Source organism: Bidens hawaiensis, unplaced genomic scaffold (assembly GCF_021521415.1).
Source record: "Bidens hawaiensis isolate Kalapana, Puna unplaced genomic scaffold, B.hawaiensis_p1.1 tig00044652_1, whole genome shotgun sequence".
Lineage (NCBI taxonomy): Eukaryota > Viridiplantae > Streptophyta > Magnoliopsida > Asterales > Asteraceae > Bidens > Bidens hawaiensis.
In genome coordinates this window covers 22,074-32,311 of record NW_027497919.1, presented here as the reverse complement: position 1 = coordinate 32,311, position 10,238 = coordinate 22,074, and positions in this window count along the sequence as shown.

Genomic DNA, 10,238 nt, shown 5'->3' with positions numbered 1-10,238 from the left:
TATATTCATACATGGTGAATTGATAAACATAAACAGCTATTAACAAGTAAATAACTATGATAGCATAACATGGAATTGTATAAGTTTGTTTAGTGGGTTGTGCTCAATAACCGAGTTCAATCGGGTGCTTTCGGCTCAGTTCCGTTATTCAATTACGGTTAAAAACGAAAACTATTTAATTCATATAATGTGAGATTCATTAGTTTTAATTGTGTTCATTGTTGACTATTAAAAGTCAAACCGTCAACTTTGCAAAAAAAATGTGTTCATGTTTTACAATTGAATGTCAAAGTGGTATAGAATGTTGATTTGATTATTGTAGCTGACGTAATAAAATGTCAAATGGGTATAAAAAGTCAACTTGTATTGTCTTTAGTTGCAAATTCAAGTTAACAAAAAATGAGTACTATTTAGAGAATATGATGCTTCGATGGGTGCTTATTGAATCAACTAATAAGATAAAATAACTAGAAATGGCATAATAATAAATTTTGTTGCGATTTCCATAAAAAACGTTTTGACCGAAAGCATTTCCAATTTGTAATGCACATAAACAATCCTACATATTAAAAAGCTCATTTTCAAAAAGTGTGACTTTCAAAAGTCAACAACATATTAAATCTCTATTTCTTTTGGTTTGTTATGCTTCAAAAGTCAAACACATATTTTCAAATGTCAGTTGAATTTAAACAGATACATTAAACTAATCATACCATAACTGCATATATTGAAATGGAATTCAAACATGGAACAAAATTATACACATTAATACCATAACCATAACACTAAATTAGAAAATTTTAAAATATGCTAATTTACGGGTTGAGTATAGGGATGGCAAAAAAGCCCGAGCCCGACGGGAATACCCGAAACCCGAAATAAATGGGACGGGAATACCCGAGGCCCGATGGGTATGGGCCGGGTATGGGATTAGGATTTGAAAATTTTCGCGGGTACGGGCCGGGTATGGGATTAGATGATACCCGGCCCGATTACCCGAATACACATACCCATTTACCCGAACCATATACCCGAATTACATACCCGAAAAATTCTTTGTATTTCATAGGTTGTGAAGCATATATATATAGAAAATTATAATGATATTATTTATTTATTGTCATTTTTTTATGTATGTAGTACACTATATTTAAATTTGTATGAATTGTTGTATGAATGAATGGTATAAAATAATTATAATGATTAAAAAAATTTACTTGAAAGTCCCAACGGGTACACCCGATATCCGCGGGTATGCCCGATACCCGACGGGTAATTACCCGACAAATACCTGACGGGTAATGGGCCGGTATGGGACACGGTTTTACAAACGGGTATGGGTATGGGATTACCAATACCCGGCCCGAACCCGGCCGTTGCCATCCCTAGTTGAGTAAGTTATCGGTAACGCTCAGTTTGCAACACAAACTAATGCGTATACAATGCGCAGTGATAGCTTCAATATGAAATCTTTTTAAGATTACTTCATCTTTTAGTTCTCTTTTGATTTTATGTTAAGTTTAGTGTATTTGTTTTAACATTATTCCGAATTTAGAGCAAAGACATTCGCTTGACAGGATGCGGTTATGCGGGTCCATAGTAGAATTGTTGAAGCTGGTTTTCACTATGGTGTAGCCATTGTTGCTAGGCTTCTATTGCACTCATGGCAGATTGGGTGTTTATGGGCTAAAGGCGGCATGATAATATCTAAGCTTAGAAGACTAACAGGTGTGAGCATCCAAATCTTGTGCGGGTACATCTTTACATGTCAATAACCGTTAATATTTGATTTTTCATAGAAGTTTAATTTTGTTTGTGGGTAATTGGTGTTTGCCCGTAACAAGTTATATCTATCCTTATAACCTTCATATATGTTATTTTTACATTTTACACATGAACCTAATGTGGCGCTGCATGTTTCTCTAATATGTCATATAAGGAAGTCATCTCTACGTACACAACACTGCAGATACCTACCATGTGTTTGATAAAGTGTGTGAGTGTTAAACACATAAACTGTCTCCATTGTTCAACAAATATTGTGTCATATTTTTATTTTTCTACTTTCTCAGCATATTATAGTGACACTTGTGTGGACCCAATTACATGCCGGCTTGAAAAGAGGGCAGATGGGGTTGTTTGTGTATACATAATGAATTTAGCACCCTATCGTGGGCTCGGTACCGTATTTATAAAATGGTTACATGGGCCCATATCCAAAAATGCCACCACCTTCTTTTCGATCTAGCTTATTCACAGCTTATTCACGTTTTATATGGGATTACCTTATAATTTTTCATGGTGCAGTACCTGCAGGTTCACTAGAGCTCATCACTTGGTACTGATACTTGTTTTCATATTGCAGAATGTCTATTGATGCTTTTTTTCATATTATTTTTCTATAAAATGTTAAAGCCATCTAGTGTAAAACCTTTTTTTTGTGAAATGATTTTTGTACTATAATGACTCGAGTTTAATATATAACTGTTTGTTGAAAACTAAAATCTAGGCCGAAGATGAAGTTTTTCTCAAAAGTATTCTAAACGCTACTGAGCCTGTAGCAAGAGGATGGGTGAAGAGCTTGGACCCAAATGAGCTAGTTGGTGGTACAGAAATTGGACCAAAATGGTGTACCAATAAAAATAGATGAAAAGTTGGTGAGACCATATGGGTTATTTCCAACAATTCAAGATTGTATTGGTGCATCCACTCGATGGCCTTGTCCATTCATCTCGGTATGTATTTGTTAAAATTTTGATACGAATAATTTTAATAACATGGAACTTAATGCTTATACATGGATGGTTTATTTGTAGGTAGTCCGTGAGGATTGAGGACGTACACATGATGATTCGGGATTTTATGGTGTTGGTTTCTTTTATTTCTTTTAATTTTTTGTTGAATGTTACAAAAGTTTATGTTGGATAATGCTATAACTTAGTTATGTTTAGTTTTCTTTTGTTATAATGAAGTTTTATTTCTTTCAATATTTAGATGCCCATAACCATATAGTAAAATTGTGTGTGTGAACGTTTAAAATATGGTTGTATAATATGATTTGTTAGGACTTCTAATTTTTGTCATAAACATTTGAACATTTTAAAAGTGTCATAATATGTTTTTTAGGACGTTTAAGTTGTTCATAGATATATTATGCGACCATTTTCATAATCTTGTTTGGGATATCAGGACCCTTTTCTTGGTACTATAATGTTCTATCATCAGGGTCCTATAAATTAATTAAGGACGCTTGTATGTGTATCAAAAGTTTACAATTAGGTAAGCACATGTCAAAACATAGTAAAAGTGTCCTAATATGTTTTTATTGGGAAGCTTTTTGGGTTGTTAATGGATATATTATATGACCATAAAATTGGTTTCATAATCTTATTTGGGATATCAGGACGCTTTTTGAGTTCTGAGACTTATTACGACCCCTTTACATGAAACGATTTTCTCATTAGTCCTATTAAATGAAAGGTCCTATAAAATAGCATTTTAGGACGCTTTTGTGCGTACTAAAAAACCCTTTTTGTTGTAGTGCAATAACGAGTCACATACATAAGTCCATCAATACGCCTTGATTATTAATGTCGAATCGGATATGTTAAAATAATTTGGATATAATTATTATGTACTAAAGGAGTTTATGTGTTTCAAAATTTAATACGTTATGCTTACTTAACATGATATAGTTATTATATAAAAATAATACCTTAAGCATATGTTTATAATAATATCTATGTGAAATTACATGCTAAATGATTATGTGTTTGGTTCGTAGCTTGTTATGTGAAATTTCAATCAGTCGTGCGTAACTTACACGATTTCAGCTTTTACAAGAGTAATATTTTACGAATTAACAACGATACTTTGTTTTATAGACCTTGGTTATTATGTTAGTCATAACGATTCGTTATAACCCAGTTGGTGTTAAAAGGTTCGTTTAAAGCCAAAAACTCATTCTATAAGAACCATTCTTGTAGTGATTAATTATAATGTAATAACAAAACAAAAAACCAACCCTAATTCCCAACCAAACCGTCGACTCTCCTGCTCTCACTCTCTCATGATTCAAACAATATCCTAACCCTAATTCACATTCAATTCAATCTTGGTTTATGCAATTATTGGTGTGTTTGAGTGATTCTAAACATTCCAACACTAGTTGGTAATTTTTATTTATCAGTTTTATGTTTTGATGAGTTCTTGATAAACCCTAAATTTTCAACTTCTGTATTGTTGATGATTAGGATAATAATTGATGAATTAGAACTCTATAGATGTCATAAACATGTCAGGGTTTGAGTTTTGATGACAACAGTTTTCTGCCAGATTCGTTCTTGTTTATTGTTTGGTCTGTAACTCGATGATAAATGATTTTGTTTATCGCTTCTTGTTTACATGATATACTAATTTGAGTCTAGGTTCCATAAAGTTATGACTTGTAATTTTTGGACATACATAAGATATGTTTTATGATTTTACAAGATTGCGTGTCTAATCTGATTCGGTAAGATGATTTCTGACCTAAATTCCCAACGTCATAATTTGAAATTGACAAAGCTAAATGGGTCAGTTTCACTTCTGGAACTTAGTATTGTGAATCTAGAAGACAACTCAATTGGTCTTGCATTATTTGGGTAAATGAGGTGAAAGAATCATGAAACTACTTTTTGTTGTGCAATCTGCTGAACAATATGTACCTATCTGTAATTACAGTATTATTTTAAGCTTTGAATACATGCTAAAAATATAACAAAAACTGTTTGAGAAATCTAATTTATATATTCTACAGTTGTATAATTGATCTTTATGGTTTTCTTAGTGAATAAAATCAGTTTATACATACTAGATTCTGTCTCGTGAACTGAATGCTCATAATTAAGTTAAGTTGTATGATGAATATTTGGTTGCTTTGCAATGATATAATGTCAGGATGCATGTTAGGACTTTTTCATACAGATGACAATACTTAGGCTAAGGGTAGCGGGGCTTGATCCAAGCCCAAGTGATCCAATATATTTGCGCCACTTAGACGCTGACGTGGCACAGGATCAAGCACCAGAGGATGTAGAGGTCCAGGTGATCCGGGGCTTGATTGAATTTTTTTTTTGTTATACACACAAATATAAATTAAAATACTTCATTAAAACATAAATAAAAAGGAAAATAAAAAATACATAAAAATAGCATTTTTATTTTTTTGTCGTCAATTCCTGCCGAACACGATCTTTTTCTTCCTCCATTATCGCTTGGTCGGATGACGGTATGTGGCTAAAGTCTTTGTCTAGAAAAGCCAAACTCTTGAAACGGTTTTTTTTATGTCGAGCTTCACCAATCGAGAGGAGACCACTTGACAATTCCTTAATTTCCTTTTTGTAGTCGTCATCAACAACCATTGTTTTCCCACGATCCCTACCCGGAGGGCGGCTACAACCTTGGTCTTTCAAATGACCTTTGGACAAGTTTAGGTCAAAGTCAATTTTATTCTCCGACCCGCTCAAAGAGACGTATATGCCGAACGCACTAGTTTTTATACGTTTCGGCCCATCGGCAAAGTCCTCCGCACATAGTTGCATCCATTTCGAGCACTTCCTTACAACTCCCACAAGTAGCCCTCGTCAAACATCTTCACCATCCCGTACCTCCTCAACAACTCTTGTTTCCATTCATCACAAGTGAAATGGTAAACTGAGAGATCATCGGACCCACTCGGCCGCATTCGGTTAGCATTGCGGTCATGTATGTTGGTAAACAATTCTACAAATTTACGAGTATCGGTCCACCAACCCAATATCATATTTTCCGTGCGAGCCCTACTCCCCACTTTATTATAAAAACATTCCCGAACCTTGGCTCAAAAAACTCGAGCTATTTGAAAGTCGGCTACAAAATAAATAACAAAATATGTAATAAGTGCACACAAAACTTAAAAGATATATTAAACAACAAAATTCGCGAAATAATTTACCCGCGTTTCAATCTAGGGATATTTGAATCCAAGCTTTTGTCAACGCAAGTTTCTCTTCTTCAGACCACGGAGTAGACTTCCGCTTAGCCAGTGCCGAAGGACCATCCGCTTCTCCGGTTTCTTCCCCTTTTTGTGGGATCGTTTTGCCGGCTTCTCCGGTGCCGGCTCCAGTTGTGTTTCTGGGACCAAATGATCGGATTGTGACATATCCATGAACGCTTGAAACGATTCATCTTCCAAGTAGTTCAATCCTTCGGGAAGTTGAGGGTCGTTGGCGTTGATATTACTGTAACCCGAGCCCGACATGGTTTTAAATTTGAGAAACTTAGAGAGATTTTTAAATTATTAGAGAGAAAGGGAGTGAGAATGGTGTGTTATTTTTATAAAATGGGGTTGTTATTTATAGTGGATGTGGTAGAGTTTGTAATTAAAAAAATACTTTTGTTTTTTAAATATATAGCCAACGGCTATTTTTTTATTCCCCACTATCCAACGGCTAGTTTTGCTCCGCGGTCTTGTCCACCCCCGTCGTCCGCCCTCTTCCATGGAAAGGATGTAGTGGTGTGCGCGGCGGCCACGTTGTCCACGACGGGCCAGCCGCGCCCCACTACCCTTGGCCTTATTATCACCTAAAAGTCTTCGAGTCAAGTTTGTGTTGCGTGTGAGTCCATATGTGGGTCTTAGAGTCATGTGTTTTTAAACACACTCTCATCACTTAAACACTTGTACTATGTAACAGTTAACGAGTCAAGTGCATTCAGTTGGTTTGAGAAAAGTCTATTATACGCGTCACCAGGTGACTTCATGCATTTCCATTACTTGTGTTTCTGGATTGAAAACACAAATTTTTTTTTCATATACTTATTTTCAGTATTGAAAACACAAAACACTTTTCCTTGTTTTCTGGATTGAAAACATAAACACTTTTCCTTACTTGTTTTCTAGACAGAAAACACGAATATACTTATATACTAATTTTTTAGAGGAAAGCACAACGACTTATTTTGGATTTATGTAGTTTCTTATATAAGTGTATACTACATGCCCTCATATGATTTAAAGTCCTTACATACCTTGAATCATTAGGATGAGATCGTGGGGAAATTTAAGTAGTACTACTGAGTTTTACAAACCCCACCTGCTAAAATTCAACTTGAGGTCTGACGGATGTAAATTTTCCTAACATGTCAATGTTTTGTGATAGACCTAATAAGAAGGCATACAAACACTCAGATTCAGTTCAAAAGTCTAGTAGCCTGTAAATGGATTAGCTACCCTGGTATATTTGAAAATTGCTAAATCAATATACACTACTTATACTATGTATACTACATATACTATATATACTACTTTGTACTACAACTTATGTACCCACCAACCTTGTGTTAACCCTAGAGTATTTATACATGCTCAGGTTGCTAGATGTGCTAAGGAGCGGGTTGCATTGCATATGTTTGGAGTCACACTTGTTGCATGAACATATATTTCACATTGTTCACGTTGGACGGGTTATGCGTGTTTGAGCACATGGTTTATTATTTTAAACAATTTATCTTCTTGTTTCTGCAAAATTTTAAATGTTTAATTTGGTTTTTGTATTCTCATATATGAACGAGACTTAAATAAATGCTTTGAATATTTTAACTTGGTTGTTAGGTATAACGAATGAGCTAGATCCTGGTACGTCACATGCCTCGCGGTAAAGCTTTGTTAGTCGAAATTTGAGGGTGTGACATTAAGCTCTTGGAAGAAGTCATTAGCATCAAAGATTATTCGTACAAATTGGTTAGATTGTTCTAATTTGATCATGTTTGTATCTATTACTTTGATGTATAACATTATGCTTAGTATTGGCTAAACTTTCATGGTACCATCTTGGTTTGTAATGAATCTTAATTGAAGTTTAATAATGTTGGTTAAACATGTTATCAGCTTATAAAATGTAAAGGTTGTGTTGTAATTATCACTTTATGAGGAATGTTAAAATAGTTTTTAAAGATACCTCGAGTGCCGAGCTTGACGGATAAGCCGTAGAACTGCCATTCTTGTGACGCCTTGGGTAATAAACTTTAAAAAATACACCAAGTACCGAACTTGATGATAAACTGGGGAACTCCTATTCTTATAAGGGCTTGGTTAAAAAAACATAAATACTAATAAACATGGACCCAGTGAAGTAGTATTAGTAATTGATTATCTTAAAATGGGAATGATGACAATGTTGTGAAAACGAATTGTTGATGTTAATATACTCAAATCGGTTAATTACTTATCAAGTGAGTGTGCAACATAACCTATTTTAAACAACTATTGGATTATTATTACATGAGTTTTATAATTGTCCAAGAGGTGTGTGGGTTAATACTTGGTAATTCAAGGTTGACCCCTTACAATTTAACTAATCTAAATATTTGAAGTATACTACAAAGGTTGTTTTTACTCAAATATCAAGAACAATTCAGCTAGTAATTTTAGGGATTGCCTCATTTTTAAAGTAAGATACATTCTAAATACTTAATACAAGCCACTTGCTTACATAAAATGATGTTTTAGTGTAGGTCATGAAGTTATGCATATATCTTTCTTTAAATATAATGAAATAACATGACTTAGAAATAAGATGTTATTTTCATATTTAATCACCATAGCAAGCCTATATCACATGTTTACCAATAAATTGTTATATCAAGTTAAGAGGAGTTTTAACCAAGATGATACACTTTTATCATTGATCATCTGTATAAAAATATAAAAATCCTAAAAAATATTGTTTTTAATTAATTCTTTTAAATTTCTTTTGAAAGTTATTTGTCAAACCAAAACTACTTCAATGTTTACTTTCGGTTAAAACAAATACAACGATGTGGTAGTAAAAATCAAAAAAAGTGTGTCCGTGGATCGATACTTGGTTTTTACTCATACCATACTACATATACAATAGATAAACTTGCCTATTTGTGTGTGCTTTGGTTAAAATAAAGTTCATTTTTTATAAATTTAAAACTTGACTTTGTGTGAAACAAACCTTTTGAAAAACTAACTTTTCAATACCACTCCACATGCATATCAACACACACACACACGAATGTATGAATGTTTGAAAGTGAATGTTTGGGTACAAGCCCTTATAATACTTGTAAATGTTATGGTACAAGCCTTTATAATAGTTGTGAACGTTAAGGTACATGCCCTTCTGATACCTTTGAAAAGTTGAGTATATTAATCCGTAATGACAGGGTACAAGCCAATCTAATACTTGTGAATGTTAGGGTACATATCTTTCTAATACTTGTGAATATTAGAATGTTAGGATTGTAGATCCTTAGAAATCTGTGACTAATGAGGAATTAAGAGTGTAAGAAAGTAAGAATGTAGGTGCATGTTATATGATGAATGGTATCTTAGGATACGAATGTAAATGTATGTGTATGACTAACATGTGACCTATTAAACTAGAATTCAATCAGTTTATATGACTTTTAATATGCTCATAGGTAAATAGGTACAAGCAGCTAGCTTGAGGAGTACACAAGGCTATGAGAAGACGCGCTGGAATTCGAAGAAGAGAAGATTTTGTTTTATCATGTTTAAAAGTGCTACATGATTAGTTTTGTTTTGAATGATGGTTATGTTGAATAATATTCCGTGAAAGTCTTTAATTAAATCTGATGATTAAACTGTGTTAATTACATTGGTTTTGTTATAAACCGCAAAATAAACCATTTTGTTGTGGTTTGAAATTTTTGAGAAAGAGAAAAATCAATCGTGAAACCAAACCGATGACTAGTTTAATAGTTTTAAACCAAACCATGAACATTCATAATTATTACGTGATTACAAAGGTCTGTGTTTAAACAACCACCGCATCGTATTGACACCCGTCTTGCATATAACATAGAATTAGTGCTCCAAGAAGAACATGTTGATCTGTTAGAAATATTACTTGAATGTTGTTTATTCATCATATTTCTGGCACTTCATACGCTTCCAATAAATTGTTGGTATTTTTTAATGGTCTTAATACCCACAACTCAACTATAAAGGTATAAAGGTGGTGGGAGTGCACATCCCACCCCTAACTATCTTTTACAATGTTTCTCATTCACTTATGTGTCACTATATAAACCTAAATATTAACCTTCCTAAGGCGGCAAAGGACTTGTTAAAGTAATTTTATATATTGACCACAAGAGGATAATGTGTGCAGTTTATGAGTTAGTGCAAATGAGAAGCCATGTCACAACAACTTCCTCCATGATTACAT